This window comes from Euprymna scolopes, chromosome 1, assembly GCF_053919585.1.
Source record: "Euprymna scolopes isolate OS-2025 chromosome 1, ASM5391958v1, whole genome shotgun sequence".
In the NCBI taxonomy this organism is placed as follows: domain Eukaryota; kingdom Metazoa; phylum Mollusca; class Cephalopoda; order Sepiida; family Sepiolidae; genus Euprymna; species Euprymna scolopes.
Genome location: NC_136482.1, coordinates 175,184,097 through 175,203,747, shown reverse-complemented (window position 1 = coordinate 175,203,747; position 19,651 = coordinate 175,184,097). Strand labels below are relative to the sequence as shown.

Below are 19,651 nucleotides of genomic sequence, written 5' to 3'. Positions count from 1 at the left end.
TAACTCTCCTCCAGATATTTTAACACACACACACACACACACACACACACACACACACACACACTATGAATGCATTCAAGAAAATGGCAGGTCTCAGTAATGACAACAAATGCAGATTCTGCCAAACGGAATTGGAAAATGTGAGTCATTTGGTATCAACTTGCAAGGTTCTTTTTGGGGGATGGCTACTACACAGCGAGACATGATGGAATATATAAGTACCTCTATTGGACCATCTGTAATAAATTAAACATCCAATGTAGCAGCAAATCTTGGGAACATTAACCTGAAAGAACAGTTGGAAATAACTTATATACTATACATTACGACCATGAAAATGCTGCAGTCACACCTGACATAGTTATATGGAATAAGTCAGAGAGAGTTGAAGTGGTTGTCCCTAATGATGGAGGTCTGAACAGAGCTAAAAGGGAGAAACAGTCTAAATTTCAAGGTCTCATGTATGATGTGAAAAAAAAAACTGGAATCTTAGGGAGATATCAATCATACCAGTTATTATAGGTGTCACGGGGCTTATAAAGACGAACCTGAAGTCCTACTTAACTAATATTCCTGGCGAACCAAGTGCAAAGGATACTAAAAAGAGCTCTCGGCTGGTTTCAATAAAAAGCAAGGCAATGTTGGCAGCTGGTTTGGCTGCCCCATACCCAGTGTTACAATTTTCAAAGGAAGAAAATTAAAAAAAAAAAAAAAATGAATGCCTACTAAACATTATTCTCAAAGTCTCAAGTTTTTCTGTACAGGGTTTGTCGGGAGAACCCGATATGAGGACACTTACCCCTATATATAAACTCCAACCAAATGTTCAAAATAACATAGTAATCAAAGCCGTTGGTATAGATAACCCACACTTGCTTATATGAAGCATGGTATATCTTCTCTAAGTGATGTTGCTTTTAGTAACAGTACGGAGTTGGGTACTCCACCAGATAAGATGAATTCTGGTCCTGGAATCCAGTAAAACCAAGAAACCATTAGAAGATATATTATAACAAAGTATATCTGGTCAATTAGGGAGAGGAAAATTAATGTTCTTCATTTCGTTGCTAATTCAACGTTTGAAAGGTAAAGGAGAACTTTAATGAAATATTCAAATATCTGTGTGTCGTATATAGACCGTCGGGTTAGGGTTATATAGACCGAAGAGTAGGCAGGTGTATTCAGACCAAATTTATTTCTGCTGATTAATTAATAAGATGTGCATTCAGTTTGGTACGGCACAATCACGTTGACACACAGGTTCTTGCCAGATCACCGAAGTTAAGCAACGTTGAGCCTGGCCAGTACCAGATGGGTGACCATTTGGGAAGGCTAGGCGTTGTATGCACCTTCTGGGAAGGTTGGACGTGGGGCCAGCACCCTCACCCCGAAAAAAGAACTCAGTCGCTACAAAAGCATCTACAAAGTTGTAAATGGCCTATGCTCCTCCAGGGCCTCGAGGCTATGAGGAGGGGGGGGGGAGAGAACATTCAGTTTGAACTTTCTCGATTTACTGTTTTAGTTGGCCCTAATTGAATCCCTGGAATTCAGTTAAGCTCTTCCCCGTCCTTTATTAATTAATGACGTGACTTTGTTAGATTTTCCCTTATTTTCAATATTCATGGCCGGATGTCACCGGACAAGACCAAAGTTTATCCAGAACTGTCATAGTCCAAGTTGAGATTAGTATATTTCAAATCAGCAGCATCCCAATTAAACTAAGATATATCTTAAATCTTTATAGTTATAATTCTTCTACTTTTGGTTTTGGTACTTAAGGTGCTGCAGGTGTCCCAGACAGGGATGAGTCTTCTCTCCATGCAGTTAGATTTAAAAGTACAAGTGTTATGTGATCGCTGGGCAACGCCGGTTAGAAAATAGTTATTCAGAATCGGCTTATCTATCTATCTATCTGTTTATCTAATATCTATTTTTCTCTAGCTGACAGAATGAAAAAGATGAATCGTGGGAAACGATAGTCTAGCGAACTTTGTAGGTGCAAGAAAGGGTCAGGGGTCATGATTTCACATAGATCAAAGTCTGTGACTGGCCTAAACTTGCACCGAAAATTAGGTAGATGGGGCCAGATCTGACATGTCAAAAGTTCCGGTTGGGGAAATTTACTAAATTTGATTTGAAAGAGGTGGAGAGGGGGGGGTGACGGTTCCCAGATGGAACCAGAGAACAGAGCAAGCCAAAGTTCGCCATTCACTCTGGCCTAATGTGATGAAAAATGCCTAAGGTTAATAAATAATATATATACAAACAAGCAGCGTCTTGTGTTTGTCTCAAAAGTGTCTTTGTTGAGAGAACCATCTCCCAAGACATTGGCAAATCCACTCAGAAGAACAAGGCAGGAGAAACAGGTGCGTCACATTCGTCATATCTGTATATTATTCTATGTTCACACACACACACTAAGAGACATTAAAGACATTAACACACACGATAGATGCTAAGAACTCTTTCCTCCTTATAAAGACAAAGCAACATTTTGTTACACAAGATGTCAATTACTTTTCTGCATTTCAATCGCGTTTTCCTAGATCTATTATATTGCCTAGTGTCTGGGATATCCAGATGCATTATGGAGTTTATTTTGTTTTTTTTGTTTTTTACTTGGGAGTCGCTACTTATCAAGGCCCAAAGGCCCCTCAAGGATAAGGGCTAATAACTGTAAGGTGGTAGTGTAGTAATTTTTAATGGCATAAATTGGATAGAATTTGATTATTTATCGCGACGGCTTGGCAAGAACTTGTTTACATTGGATTTGAAGACCACCATATTGTATTCAACCAGGAAGCAGACCAGTAGAACAGTTCTGGGAAAGAGGCTTTGTTCACAGAATCTGCGTTTAGATTTAGGCACAGTTAGAGAGTGGGAGAAATCCTATATAGTGGTTGTAGCTAGTCGAGTGATTTTTTTTATGAAAGTTTGGCAAGAGGGAACCATAGATTGGAGTTCAGTCGAGCACTTGCCATGAAATTAACGATAGAAAAGAATTGATACAAGACTTGACATGTTGCACATAGCCGAACCATCTGAAACACAAAACGTATAAAACATTCATAATTCTACCAATGTGGTGAAGCACAGTTGTAGGGATCTAGTTTGCAGCTGCACATTCATGGGATTATGTTGAAGCCATCGCAGGTCAGAAGTGTTTGAGGCTATATTTTACTGCCATGCAAAAAATGGCAGTGCAAACACAAAAGGAAAAGACTTTGCTCCAAATCTTGAAGTACATGTGCCTAGATGTAAGGATTAGCAACAGCCTCCTGAACTTTCTCAAACATCGTAATAGTAAACAGTAATAGCACGTTCGCAACAACCACTAACATTGAACATGTTGGCCAAATAACTGAGTGTGACTTCAACATAAAGTGGGGCACCATCTACATTGACTTGAGCCTCAGCTCAACTATTAATTGAATGATCGTCACTATGAGATCTACAGCAAATATAATCTGGATCAACTACAAGACATCCAGTACAACCACAACTCTTCTTGTGTTTTCATAGTGTACATGAGGAGCATTCAATGAAGTTTACGTCCCTGTGCCCACCTTTGCTACAGACAATGCCGGGAAATATGCCAGTATCTTGCAGATGTCAACTAATGTCACTTTGCAGGCCATTGTTCTAGAGCAGTAACTCAAGTTATTTTTTTTTCCTTACTTCTGCGGAACTTACTACCTACTCACATACCCTGGTGTCATTGTAAGGGATGCTAATGTTGAGAAATGGGACCTGGAGGCAGTCATGCAGGACAGAGATATCTGGTGTGAATGTGTGAATCTATAGTCGAAAGATGATGTGATGAAACCAACTAACATGATCCATTAGAAATATTCAAGGAGAAATTGCTTCATATCTTATGCATTTACTTTTCTTATGAATGGATCATTTTCAATAACAAAATAAAAGTCTTTATACATATGTGCAGGGTGTTTATATATGGTCTCTTTTTTTCCCTAATTTTGTTACAGTCACATTTTTCAATTGTCATCGTTTCATCTAATGGTTGCTATAGAAAGGAGACTTTGCTGAGAGTATTCATAAAATATTTTTTTGTAGATAATTGACTCGGAAGAGAAACTAATTTGAGCTAATTATTTAGTTATTAAATTTCTAACTTACTGAAATGCGTGAGACAAGCAGACAGACATTGGAGTAACATTCGCCTTAGATTACAAGTTTTCTACATTATTGACAGTGTCTCATTTGTGTGGCTACCATAGAAAGAGACTGATCTGAAAAGCCTTTGTTTCTTTCATTCATAATCGTTCAACTGTTTTGTCTACCGTTTGACCTGTTGCCTCCTACCTCAACTTTAAATCATCCAACACTGGGAATGATTCCGTTTTATAGATCTGGGTTATTATATACTCAGTTTGACCTTTGCAAAAATTCACACTAGCTAACTTATTTGCTACTAACATAGGGTTCCTAACAACATGAAGAAAAAAAAAATTGGAGGGGGGAAATTTCTAATTTTCGCCAAATATGCTAATGGCATTCATCCTAGGCATGCTAAACCGGCTTCCTCCAAAGTAGGAAGTCTCATGGGAATAGGTTCACAAGCGGTCACAAGTTGCATGTATATCTCAATCAAGGGATATGACAATATTAGTTTTTTGCAGTTCTTGAAGGGAGATGTCGACATCCTACATACAGCACCTGGTATTGCTTATCCAGCTGATACTGATCAGGTTCAACGTTGCTAAACTTTGGTGATTTAATGAGAGACAATAGGTCAACTGATTATGCTGCATTTTTTTCTCAAATGCACTCTCCTAAGTGATGCACAAACTCTAAATCATTGGACCCATCCCCAATTGTTTTATCAATGCCCACTTGAAGCTCCAGGTATCGAGTACTTTAGAACTATACATTTTTTCAAGGTTTTTTAAACTTGGAAAATAAATAATAGAAATGGATTGATGATAGTTGATTGTACCCTTTTTTGTAGCCATAATATCTAAATTTTTTCTGTTAGATAACGTATGGATAGTCCAGAATATATTACTAGTAACACTGCCCAAGTGATTATTCCTTTTATTAGATTTCTACTATATTATTATTATTATTATTATTATATTTTATTTATTTTTATTTTTTTTTGTCCCTTGACAAAAGGAGGGTGGACCTGTAAATTCACCCTTGTCCGGTCATCTGTCCACACTTTTCTCAATAACTACGCCTTGGAATTTTTTGGAAATTTTTCACAAACATTAAACATGATATGAGTAAAAAAGTAACAGGGGTGCCGTTTGGGCTAAAATTGACACTTTTGTGCTTATTAAAAAAAAAAAAATTGATGCCTTGGATTTTTATAAAACTTTCTGAAAAGTTGTAACTAACTGATTTCTATATAATTTTGTTTGTCTACTTTGCGATAACTCTTGGGTGTGTCCCAGGGGCTCTTTTAGGGCTAATAAAAACACTCCATTTTTGGGACTATTTTACCATATTTGTCCAAAATTTTCTATATATGTCTATTTAGCAGTTTTTCAGGGTGCTGAACTCAAATTTAAATATGTTAAGGCCTTGAAACTTTTGGGGATAAATGGGGGGGGGGCAAATAATGGACTCGTCTGAACTCCAATCTCTGGTTCCCCCTCGCCAATCTTTTACAAAAAACACCCGTCTAGCTGAATCCACTGTCAAAAACTTTCCCCACTCTTTATCTATACCTAAATCAAAGCGTAGATTCCATGAACAAAGCTTCTTTTTTAGAACTGCACGCCTGTGGAACTCTGTTCCGTCTGCCTGCTTCCCTCCTGACTACAACTTGAATGTCTTCAAGTCCAACGTAAACAAATTCCTGATGAACCGCCCCCTTAAGTAGACACTTTAAATATCCACACTAACGTACTGTACTTACAACAACGCTTATCCCTGAGTGGCTTCTGGGCCTTGATAAGTGGTGACCACCTTGTAAAAAAAAAAAAGAAGCCATTTTGTTTCTTTTGCATGGTGCAGAACTCAAATTTACATATTTTAAGGCTTAAAACTGCACCATTTGTTCATTTTTACCAAGGGAGGGGAGCAAATGCTAAACTTAGTCATTTTTTTTTTATGCCTCGTTAACTATGCACTCATGGGGGACCATGCATGCTTGACTTATTATCATTATTATTTTTTTTTCATAGTAATCTCAACTTTTGGATGTTTTTAGTTGGATTTTTTTCTTGAACATCAGGTCAATTATATTTAATTTTTTCATTTATTTTTATTGGAATCCTTTGAGATGAGTAATTTGTATATTCATTTATTTATTTGCGGAGACGGTGCAGTGGATAGAGGCATTGAATCTCTACAATTCCAGGTGAGCATTGTCTGAAGATAACGGTTTCAATCCTACCCAAAGTAGGCCAGAGGATTAGTTGGCTAAAACGTTGTGAGACAACTATGGAAGGCAATAATTATTGAGGATACAGTTAAGAGACTCAGCATTCCTATCCCATCATGGTTAACCACCTGAAGAAGACCAGAGGATGAGTTGGCCGAAACGTGGTGAAACAACAACTATGAAGATAAGGATAACAGTTTGCAAATGAATAAAATCGAGTCAATTCCTTTGACTTTAGACATTCAAGCTGTACCTTGACACTCCTGTATTCCTAACAGGCAAACCTTTTGCAAATTTCGAAAAGAAATTATCTCATCAATCTGATTAAGCCATTTATAGTGGCTTTTTGTTATGATCTCAAGCATTCCAATTACAATGATAATCACCTTGATGTAGAGAGGGATGCTATTTCTTGCCCTGGATTGGTCTACTTATTTTGAATCGTTAGCTTATATACCTATGTGTTTAGCAAAATTTTATCTGAGATGGATATATTTGCCGATGACACCACATTCTATAGACATAAGAGGGAAAAAACGAATATGCAAATATTTAAAGCAATGACAAAAACATTAAAAACAACCTTCCGTCTAGTGGAATAGGAAGTGGGTGGTAACATTTAGTGCTACTAAGACTAAACGTCTTTCCTTTGACAATCACAAGAAACCTTCTCAAACACTGATTGCCATGATGAATCCCATCCAATCTGAGATCACACCTTTCAAACCCCCCCTCAGCTTAACATTCACAAGCAACATGAATTGGAACAAATATATATATATATATATGAATATATATATATATATATATATATATATATAAGTTTGGTGGTTAAATTTTAAATTCTGAAAAAACAACATATAGACACATATATTTGAATTTAGAATTTATTGTTTGACAAAAGGAATATATAGAAGGGGTTGTGTTAATTTCCTTAATCCATGGATTTTCAATAATGGCTCATATCATCAGAGGAAATGAAATGCGGTTAGCAAAATGTTCAGCTGTGAATGGACGCTTATTTTGCTTTTCAGCACAATTATTGAAAATAGTTTTTTGAGTGGTTATGGATAATTATATGGAAAAAATTATACGAAAAGATAAGTTGATACAACCTGGGCAGTCCATTATCGGAAGGAGTACTATATCCTTCGGGGTTATAAATCCAGTTGGGCAGAAGATAGGTCTAGGGGAGAAGGTAATATTCCCACATAGCAAAAGCGTATTGCTCCTTATTGATTTTTCGATAGGTATGCGGGGCAGCCGTATTCATTGGTGCGTTGAGTGTGTGTTGGTTGATGTAGTCCAAAAGCTTTCTCGGTGTTGACAAAGTGTATCCGATGTTGGGTTCATATACCATTCCATTGTAATTATCCCCGTGAGTAATAGACTTTGATGTATGTATGCAATGGACCTCGAAATCAATAGTATGGGTAGCAAAATAGCAAAATAATCCGAGAGATGATATTCAGAATGGTGCATTGGACGATTAGCTTCTGGTGCGAGTCCTAGTAGAAAGTCATGTATTTGTAAGCATGCATATGTGTGTAAACAATGCATAAGGTTTAATGCGGCACATGAATAACAGACTTGCTGTGATTGGGAAATGGTTGACCAAGATAAGGGGAGAAGGCATAGGAGAAATTGAAAATATTTCTGATTGTGAATTAAGCCACCCAAAAATTGCTTTTTTAGTTGAAATAAAATAAATGCCTAATCAAATGGGGGTGGGGTCATGTTGCAAGAAACCTACTTGATAAAGGTAATATTCCTAGATTGTTTGCAGATAAGCTCTTTTGAATGAACACTGCCTAGCAGTTATCTCAGGTGGATATTGGGGTGGTCCTTCTGGATGGTCGAATGGGGAATGACCAAGATAAAGACTTCATATCCAGGATTTCTGGTTGAAGGTGCATACATTCTAGAAGCTGAAAGGAAAGAAGTTAAAGCCAACCCTCTATTTATGGAACAAAGATAGTTTATTTTTCTAGTAGCTGGGAGTTAGTTTGGTCTGTGTGTCTCACCAAGCAAGTTAGCTTTTTGGACATATGTTTTGATTTGGTTGGGTGAAAATTTCTCATTTTGGCAAGTTTGTTGTTCAAAGGAAGAAACAAGTACCATTGTAACAGTAACACCCAACAAATAAACTTGTTACTTGTTTTAAACTAGAATTGTAGTTTTGTTTGGAAGTAAAGTTCTTTTGTTGCAGAACTGACAAGAGACTGAAATTGTAGTAACTTTGAACTGGCATAGCAAGCAGGACAATCATGCCTATGCAGTGGACGCACGCGCGCACACACACACACACACACACACACACACACACACACACACACGTGTTGCAATGGTATAAGCCCATGTGTTTGAAGCTTGTTGCCATTTTAGATACGGGAAGTCTTTTTATTGCTGTTAACCATTGCTTACAGTGAGAGATTTGCAAGCCAAGAAAGTTTTGTGGCTGCACAGAGTGACATGGATAAATAAGACAGCTGTGCCTTCTCGTGGCTAATAAGAGCTAGAATAATAGTGAGCACTTATTTTTATAAACTCCATTACCTATGCTCTACTTGCATGAGGACTGGTTTCTGATTCGGAAAATCAGAATCAAAGTTAAATGTTTGGACCAATCAGGGCCCAGCTTAGAAATCAAGCAAATATCTCAAACAATGCTAATAGCAGTTGTTGCTGTTAAGTAACCTTCATTCATTTCATATGAATTATTGACGGCATTTGTTTCTCCAATATCTTTCTCGTTAGAATTCTTTCTGGAAAGACACCGGATACTTATGGGGGAAAGACCACATGAAGGTTGCCAACATCTCTTTGTGAAAGTGTTTCTGGGGAATGAACTGGATTCGAACTTGGCACAACCAGGTTGTCAGTCCATGCTGTTAACCACTTCGCCACCGTCACCTCACACTGTTACTTATTGCAACTTGTAGTATTACTGCTATAATCTTAATGGTTTGCATGTTCTCCAGATTTCGTTTGGGTTCTCAATCCAATCGAAAATCTATGGCGTATCTAAGGTACATGTATCAATACAGATAGCTATTTTCAAGAAAACATATACTTGGTGGTTATTTTAGATTCTTTGTCAAATACTTTATCTACTTAAATATCCCGTTTCACAAAGTTGATTGACGAGTCATGCATGAAAAGCCTTTTACACATGAGGCCCTTATATTGACCATTAAATACATTTTCTGTTCATGTTTATACTTGCATTTTTCAGACATCTATAATATAAATCTCACTTGCCTGTTTAAATGTATGTATGTATGTATGTTTGTATGTATGTCTCTCAAAAACTTTCGACAGGCAACAGATCCTGACAAAATCAGTATCATTTTGAAGCTCGACATCTCCAACGACAAATATCGAAAAATTGGCCAAAAACATTAATTCCTTCACCCTAAGCTCGGCCGTTTTGTACAAGAAGGGGGTGATTTTTTTTGCCAATATTTGAGCAAGTTATCGTCACCATTGGATTGATTTTGGTTAATTTCAACGCTTTTGACTTCTGGTCACATCACGGAGACATCAGCTAAGACGTCAGATTTTCTTCCACTTTCTTTTCCGCCTCCGCGGCATGGGTTCGAGCCTGCTTGCCTATCCCCCCCCCTTTTTTTTTGCTCAACACACACCTCCAAATACCTGGGTAACGCCTGGCACCTAGGCTAGTCTAATATTTATAAATCTCACCTACCTGTTTAAGTGTATGTATGTATGTATGTATGTCTGCTTAAAAATTCAACAGAGGCAAGGATTTTCACGAGATTGATATAGTTTTGAAGCTCAACCATTCAGATGACAAATATCGAAAAATTGGCTAAAAACATTAATTCCTTCACCCTCAACTGGGAACTTTTCTACAAGGAAGGGATTGCTTTTTTCACTGATATTTTTGAAAGTCATCCCCTCTTTTCGATTGTCTAGCCTTAATTTAAACCTTCGTCACGTTTTGTTTTTCACATTCTTTTCCTCCTTCACGGTATGGGTTTGAGCCTGCCTGCCTACTACCACTTTTTTATTTTTTTTTACTTACACACCTCCAAACACTCGGGCAACACCGGGCACACAGGCTGGTCTAATATATAAATTTATCTGGTTTTATTTTCAAAGTTTGTCATCAATATTATCGATACTATCGATTTCCTCCTGACCTCAATTGTTACAAAATAAAAAAGAAAAGAGGAAAATATATAACAAACACACAAAAAAAGAGGAAATAAGTTTATCAGCAGAACAAAGGTACATGAAGTTGTTCACCAAAGCTCACAAAGGGAGTTAAAATGGGATTGTTAATCAAGGTGTGGCAGTGATGGAGACAATAGAGGTCAATATATTTAGAGTTAGTTTATGGACAGCTTTGGAAGTGGCAATGAGTTTTGCGACAGTTAAGAACAATTTACAAATGGTCTTCAGCTTGCGATAGTTGAGGAGAATTTTACGTTGAAGACTGTTGAACTCAGGTTATGGCTTGGAGCAGATAGAGATGAGTCAGTGTCAAGCAATGAGAAAGAGGCCTCAACAGTAAATGTGAACTTTAGTCCTCACACACACACACACACAATCACAGTTCACCCACCATCCACAGAATGCGTTTTCTTTTGAATAGTTTTATTTTTTATATGCGGTGCCTTCAATAAGTGTTCAGACTTTTTTTGTACAAGCATTTAAAATTTCGTAGACTCTTGAGAATTCAGTATGTTATTGCTATACGTCTTATGAAATGACTGACCAATTTTTATAATTTCAAGTTCAAATGAACAGCTACAGCAGAAATTGGAATACGCTCTACTAAAGCCTGATTGTCACAGCTGGTGAATTTCAAAAATGTAATCTGGTTGTGAGGATACTTTAAAAGAACGATATGCAATAAAATTCTGTTTTAAACTTGGAAAAAAATGCAACAGATACGTATAGAATGTTTGAGACTGCTTTTGGATCATCTTGCATGAATCGAGCATCAGTTTTTGAGTGGCATAAGAGATTCAAGGAAGGCAGGGAGTCTCTGAAAGATGATAAAAGGTATGGGAGGAGTAAGGAAGTCAGAACGCCAGAGTTGATTTGTCAAATAAAGAAATAAAGATTGTATGGTATTACCCAATGACTATAATATAATAAAATCCTTCTTAGACAAGAGCAAAAACCCGGTCGTACATCCAAGCAATGTTACATTAATGCAGGTGTGCCCCAGGGGTCGATCCTTGGATGTTATATAATTATAAATGATCTCCCAGATGAAATTGTGTCAGAGATGGGTAAATTTGCTGATGCATGATGCTTTATACTAGGCATGTGAGAAAAATGAACGTACATATATCCAAGTTAATGTCTAAAACTTTAGAAAATGATCTCCAGTCTGTAGTAAAATGAGAACATTTAATGCTACTAAGACTGAGCTCCTTTCCTTCAATAATCACGAAGAACCTTTCCAGCCACTGATTGCAATGGATAATAACACTAGATGAGAATTCATCATCTAAACTCCTCGGCCTAACATTCACAGATAACATGCAAGTAGATTTCACTGCTATTGTTCAAATTCTTGGTAATTCACTTAGCCAGTTATCAAACTGGAATCCAGGTGAGATGCACCGGACTACAACTTGGATGTGTTCAAGTCCAATGTTAACAAATTCCTAATGAACCGCCCCCTTAAGTAAACGCTTCATCAAATCTCCACACTAACGTAATGTACTTGCAATAACCCTTATCCCTGAGTGGCTTCCGGGCCTTGATAAGTGGTGATCACTGTGTAAAAAAAAAGAGCTGTCGGAAGTGTTAATGTCCTATATACAGCGTCTGGTATACCCAAATGGTCACCCATCTGTTACTGACCAGGTTCAACATTACTTAACTTTGATGATCTAACAAGAACCAATGTGTCAATGCGATTATGCCAACAGCGATCATTATCTATGAACATCTAGAACATGAACCATCAGTTCAACGACTGCAGTCAATGAAAATATTCCGCAGTCATCATAAACCTCTCGCAACATTTCAGGATTGTTGGTTGTTTTTTGTTTTATGGCATATCAACCCTTTTCGTGTTATTTAATGCCGAATCCAGTTATTTTGAAGAAAAACTTTTTAATAGAATATATTTATTGTTTTCAAGTCGGTTTCTATTTAACCCATAATTGGGACCCTAACAGGTACTACCACTCCGGGTCAGAGTGGACCTGGGAGTAATGGCAATTAAAGGGTGGCTCCACACTCCCCAAAGCCCGCAAGCTGGGGCCTCACCATTGGATATAGTTTAAGGTCATATCCAGGACCAACATTCCAGGAAGAGAGGAGACTATAGCTCTGGACCAGATGACTAGAGAATGACCCTTATCTTTTTAACACGAGAATCTCCCCTTCTTTTTACAAGTTCAGAAGTACCTTGGGTCCAGTGAAAAACACTCAACTGCATAAGAACAGGAATGGGGAATCAAAAAGTTAATAACAGATGGGTCTACAAAATTAACGTGACCATCTGCGAATGTGGAGAGGACCATACGATGCAACACTGACTTGTAAACTCTCTACTGCCCAACTGGTGTCATTTGAAAAAATCTTGCAGAATACAACAATAATGCAAGTGTGAAACTGTTGTACAACTACATGCTTTGAAAACATGCAAAGAAGAAGAATCTTTGAACAAATCCATAGCGGCTCCACTAGGGTCATGTTGCACATTAATAGGATCCCATTATAGGGTTTTATAGGAAGCAAGGTGACAGTTTCCTCATATCAATTTGAAAAATGACCCATTTTTTGCTCAGCATTATAATGCACTTTAGCATCTTTGAAGGCTTTATTTATAGTGATGGCATTCAACGATGGTCTGTCTTCTTTCTTATCTCTGATATGGCGTTAAATTAAAGAACCATTTTCCTTCTTTTTTTTTTCTGAGATCTGCTGGTTTTGGATTCTCATCACCCTGCTAGTGCTTTTTTGTGGTACACTTGAAGTATTTGACATATGCAAAACATTAGTCTTGCATATGCATTAGCATAAAAATAAAAATCACAGAAACAATATTTGTTTTTCCTAATAGCATTTGCTGGTTATAGACACAGGCCTTCTCTCAACAGATGTTGATATACGGTTATGATTTGCACTTTGAGCAAGTCCTATATATCAATGACAATTTGGTTTCATTGTAAACATGCACAGTATGTCTTGGGCAAATGAATGGCAGATATTGCAGGTGATAGATGCTTGGCCAAAGGAAGAAGGGTCGCACAGAGAATCGAGGATATCTTTAACCAGAATCGGACCACCCAAGAGATATTTTCTTTGTTTGAAAAAATAAATACCCCATTTAAGGAGGAGTCATAGAATCTATATATATAAAGTAGTAGCATTCGTGTTTGTCTGTATGCACAACTCTTCTGCAGCCCACTGGACCAAACCTGACATGATGACGTTTCCCACCTAGGGATGCTGCACACCATTTTCCAAGGTAAAGGTCAATGTCATAGCCTATGTATATATACTCTCCTACAGTCCATGCCATTGGACTGATCATGACCAAACCTGAAATAATGATGGTCTCTGACCTAGGGATGGTGCACAGCAATTTTTCAAGGTCATGGTCATATTTGGTGTGACTATTTATAAACCCTTCCACCTAGGTATGGTGCACACCAAGTTGGGGTTTGCCACCATTCTGGGGGCCGCCACTATGGCACCGACCAACTTCTTTGTGAATTTGAATCATATCCCCCTCCTTCACTCGCATCCCCTCTGCCAATCTTGATGAAATTTGGCATGATAGTGGTCCCTAACATAAGCCAAAATTTATTGCACTGTACCTCTCAACTTTGACCTGCCAAAATAATGCTGCCAAAAGCAATGTAAGAGTGCCCGCAAAGCAGGTACCCAAGCATACAGCAAAGTCTCGCCTAAAGTGCATGTATCTTTGCTAGTATTATATATTTTACATGCAAAATTATTACTCCCATTCTAAATTCAGTACTCATGCATAATTTGACCCGAATTCTCGTGAATTCCCATCAAGCATGGATCGGACGAGACAGGCAATCACAGGTGTCAACCGAGCGTTGTAACAGACGTAGACTAATGAAAAAAAAAAATAAAATAAAACAAATCGGAAAAAATACAAACGAAAATAAAAAATAATGAAAAAACTTACCTTGAAAAATGAAAATGTTTATTTTATTTTAGTATTTTTTTTTTTTTTTTTTTTTTTTTTTTTTGCAAAATATTTATCAACAGGAAGTTTGTTTTTCTCCAAGAAAAGATTTTTTAACCGTATAATTGGTAGGTGTAAGTACAAGTTTTTTTTTTTTTTTTTGTTTTCTTTTTTGTAACCATACTTTTTTTCTTGTTTTTTTTTTATTTTCATTGTCCATTTGTACATCTCCAGGAGAAACCATCTTTTTTTTAAGTAAACATTTGTGTTTACAATTGTTGCACCTCATTTTTTGGGGACAGCAATTACTTCTCCTGACAATATAAGATTGTCTGCATCGATGTTTTCATTTCTTTTTCTAACATGTATAGATTTATTTTCTTGCCTGTCATTTTTCTGTTTGGCGAGTTTGAAAATATATTTGTTTGTCAGCTTTTTTCTTTTTTTTTTTGTTGTTGGTTTAGTCGCTTTCTTCCAATTCGAATGTCATCTGCTTCAATTTAGATAGCGCTTTTTAATTGGCTAATCAAACTTCCAAAAATTCAATTAAAAAAATAAATAATAAGTAACTAATCAGAAAATAAAAAGTCCCCCCTTAATATCACCTTAAAAATTACTAAAAACATAACAGAAAAAAAATTAAATAAAATAAAAAGTAGAGTTAGCGTTTCAACATTTGAACAACGCTCGGCTGACACTGATGATTGCCAGTCTCGCCCGATCTATGCTTGACAGGAATTCACGAGAATTCGGGTCAGATTATGCAAAAGTACCCTAAATTCTGAATGTATATATTTTTTTCTTCTTTCTGTCAAATTTTTCAGAATGTTCACTCGTAATTACAAAAACATTAGAATCCCATTTTGGGTTTGGCTGAATTAACTGAATGTATTATCTTTTTTTGCTGATAAATACTGACATAAATATTCTTACCAAGGTAGGTACCAGCATGATTAGTATCTACCTTGGTGAGAAAAGCAATGTGCACAGATTATCTGCAGATAAGCCCCCATGAATAGAGAGTTTGGAAGTTACCTTCTAGCCATCTAGGTCGTTGAATTGTGACTACTAACAAAAGCCCAGAATCACTCAGGACTGAAAAAATTCCAGATGAGAAGGGGAGGCAGTCAAAATCTGGAGGAATGTTTGACAGGAGAGTTGATTTTCCTGAGAGCTGCCGGGCAGTTTAGCCAGTGTGCATCTCTGGGCAGGTTGGGCTCTTTGCGGCTATCAACCAAAGGACTGTGTAATAGGACTTGTGTTTCAGTCTATACAAGCCTGCCATTCAACCGAGGGAATACTACTTGCAATCTCCTGTCAAAAAATAAACATTTGTTTGTAGTTTTTGTTAATAAATAGCTTTTGCACTAAATTGAAAATTATACTTAAAGAAAATACACAGAGGAGGTAACTACAGTCTGTCTTGTTACATTTCCCCACAAAGTAGATCATGAAAATACAGGTTTCATGTAAAATATAGTAATATATTACGAATTTCGACATGATATTTAAGTAAATAACATTGCTTTTAGTTTAAATTGACATAAAAAACTAAGTACAGGATGGAAGGATAAAATTGTTGCCCTAGAAAAGATGACATGATTCCATTTCCGTTTGATGATGATCGGTTTTCTTTTGTTGCAGACCATCTACTAGTTGGCCAGCTTTGTACAAATCCCAAGAGCGATAAGAGCCTTCTATCATGTTTGAAAGTGGCACAATGTTCAACGAGTGAGATCAGAGATGCACCAATGTACAACTCATGTTCTCTAACGATTCTAATTATGACAACAGGACCATTGCCAGCACTCTCAAAATGCAAATCCGGCACAATAAAGTTTCCGGCCATGGTTATGGTTTTTTATGTGTTTTCAAGTGAGGGGCACATCATACCACCTCACATCTTCGAAGTCGGCTTCAAAGTCAACAGCAAAGTGTACCTGGATCTGCTGAAGAGTGTGGTGATCCTCTGGTGGAATCAGGTGGGCCACTGGCGACTTTGTACCCTTCTCTCACTGCCCCCCCCCTCATCCTTCGCCAACCTAAACCTGCTGGACTACTTCATTTCGTTATACATCAAGAACATCACCAACATGACCTCCTACAACACCAAAGCCAGTCTGATAGCTGCCATCTGCCGAGTATTCGCCGAGTTTCCGCCGGCGCTTGTGGTAAAGACATGCTCCCAGTTCTGGACCCATATTGAGGTGGTGATTGAATAGATGTCAGGTCTATTACATAACAAGTTACCTGAATTGATTTTTCAATAAAAGTTTCAAAATAAAGCTGTAGTGTTGCTTTTTTTTTAAGGCGACAAATTTATCGTTCCATCCTGTAGATAACATTGGTTTTTAATGAAAATTCCATTTTACGGCTATCGATTTTCATTTTTATTCAGAAGAAGCAATTTTTTTTCTCTCTAATCGCCATTATGGCTTAGGGTTAGTTTTGGGGGTTAATAAAGGACATGTTTTTTATTATTTTAAAGTAAGGATTTTCTTCTGATCTGCGGAACTTAAAACTTTATTTTTTTTTAACATGGAAATCACCACTTATTAATGCCCAGAAGCCACTCGGGGATAAGGGTTATTGTGTGTACAGTAATCAATGGGATAGTATTGTAGTAATCGTTAGTATTGGAGATTTGATAAAGTGTCTTACTTAAGAGGGCGGTTCATAAGGAATTTGTTTATGTTGGACTTGAAGGCAACTAAGTTGTAGTCAGGTGGGAAACAGGCAGATGGAAGAGAGTTCCATTAACGTGCACTTCTAAGAAAGAAGATTTGTTCATGGAATCTACGTTTTGGTTTTGGCACAGTTAAAGAGTGGGGAAAATTTTTTACAGTGGTTTCAGCTAGACAGGTGTTTATCATGAAAGATTGGCCAGAGGGGACCAGGGATTGGAGCTCAGACAAGCACTTGCCATGGAAGTAACAATAAAACAAAGACAGGCTCGCAATGTCTCTTCTGTGCAGGGAAGAGAAAAGGGCATCCCCTACTAAGCCACAAAGTCTATTTTGTACTCTGTCAAGGCAGGATAGGCTGCTTTTAGCAGCTCCTGTTCAGATGTGGCAGCAGTACTCCATCCTTGGACGTACTTGGCTTTTATATAGATAGAGAATTGCATCAGCAGTGAGAAATCTTCTGGATCAGTAGAAGGATCCTACCATTTTTCCAGTGACCTTGGCAACAAATTTGATGTACGTGTTCCATTTTAGGTCAAGAGTAAAGGTCAATCCCAGGAGCTTTATTTCAAATTTTAGTAATCTCTTAACCTACAAATAATCACTTTTTGAGTTTTTTTTTTCTTCCGGAGACTCTCCCCGACAATATTTATTATCAGAAAAAGATGTTGATTAATACATTCAGTTAAATCAGCCCCCCCCCCCCCGAATAGGATTTTATTTTATTTATTTTTTTTTTTCTTCAGGTGATTACACGTAAACACCCTGAAAATTTGACGGAAAAGAAGTTTAAAAAATAAAAAAAATACATATAGAATTTAGAGTGGGAGAATAATTTCGCATATAAAATTTATGATGATCCTGTTTTCCGGGCCATTTTAGTGTTTTAAAACAATTTTAAATTCTGTGCGTTATTTTGAGATGGGGTGGGGCGATTACATGTATTTTATGACCTTACCAGGCGGACTTAGGGTTGGTGGTAAACAATTAAGTTAACCGATATAAAAAGTTAAAATGACATCGTAACAGATCATTTTACATCCTCTACTCTAAATTCTAAATTAATTTTTATGTTTTGCTATGTTTTAGAGGGTGTTAATCACCTTAAAAAAAAAAAAGAAAAAAAAGTAGAATCACATTTTTCAGGTGGAGATGATTTAGTTGAGGGAATTTACGGGGGAAAAACGACTAACAAAATTCCTTACCCCCCCCCCCCACTTACGCTATCAGGTTAAGAAGCGACTAAATAAATAATATTTTTGTAATATTCAAAACAATGAAACAATAGTATTTTATTAAAAAAAAAAAAAAAAAAAAAAAAAGAATTTTTTTATCAGGCATTGCTGCGTGCTGCGGACTACGAGTAGCCTATTCTGATTCACCAAAAATTGTTTTGAATTATCATTGGTACTTGTGCACTTTTGCTACCGTGCCGAAATAATAACCTTATTTTGAAACCCATTCTTAACATGGGGAGGGGGTGTTTTGTAACCATTCTGTGCTTCCATCTAATAATATAATAAAAAAGATATCATGAAGCTTGTATTTAACCTGAAAAAACTATTTAAAAATAGCGCGATAGCAAAACTGCAAATCATTTTCTAAAAAGTAATTTATCAAGAATCGAAAGTCTTACAGGGATTTTAAATAAAAAACAACAAAAACAATGATTGTAGAAAATATTTTTTTAAGCAATTTTTCATTCGAATTCATAAAATCTTATGTAAAAAGCATCGAAAAGATTAAAAATCATTTTTATTTTTTTTAAAACAAAAATATCTGTAATTTGATGACAGAAATGACGACAAAACGAAAGTCGATGACGAAGAGAAAATTAATGATTTGCTTTGAATTTTCCAAATTTATTGTTTTACAGACCTTGGTGGAACGCTGTTACTTAAAAATTGAAAATATTAAAGAAAAAAAGTAAAACTTAAAAAAAAAACAAAATTAAATATACATATATGGAGTCATTTATATTATCTATATATTTATAAAATGTATGCTTTTGGAAGTAGTTTGGGGATATAGCTCAGTGGTAGAGCATTCGACTGCAGATCGAGAGGTCCCCGGTTCAATCCCGGGTGTCCCCTGTTGAGATATCAACATTTTTTTATTTTGTATGGTATCAACTTATTATGACCTTTTTATCGTAACATTTTTAAATAAAATAGAATAAAGGGCAGGATCAAAGTGTAGTATATGTTCTGATGCTGATTGTTGCACTTTTCTTTTTCCACTTCACTTTTTTTTGGTCTCTGTTAGAACGAGAAATCCTTCACGACTGATACATTTTTAATTTTTGTTACTAACCAGAGTGCCCCTTTTTGGGGAGCTGGTTTTCTCCCATATTAAAAACCGACTTTATGTCTAACTCTGCCCTCTATTTGTTTTTGTAGCTATCCTTTATAGATTTTGTCAAAATAAGCTACTGAAAATCACTTCACTCTAAAT

The 19,651-nt window shown here is 36.7% G+C and overlaps 1 non-coding gene across 1 annotated transcript; it reads left to right on the top strand.

Moving 5' to 3' along the window:
• Positions 1 to 19,218: 19,218 nt before the first annotated feature.
• Trnac-gca (transfer RNA cysteine (anticodon GCA)) lies at positions 19,219 to 19,290 on the top strand. Its single transcript has one exon. It is a non-coding gene; the product is annotated as a tRNA-Cys (tRNA).
• The last annotated feature ends 361 nt before the right edge of the window (positions 19,291 to 19,651 follow it).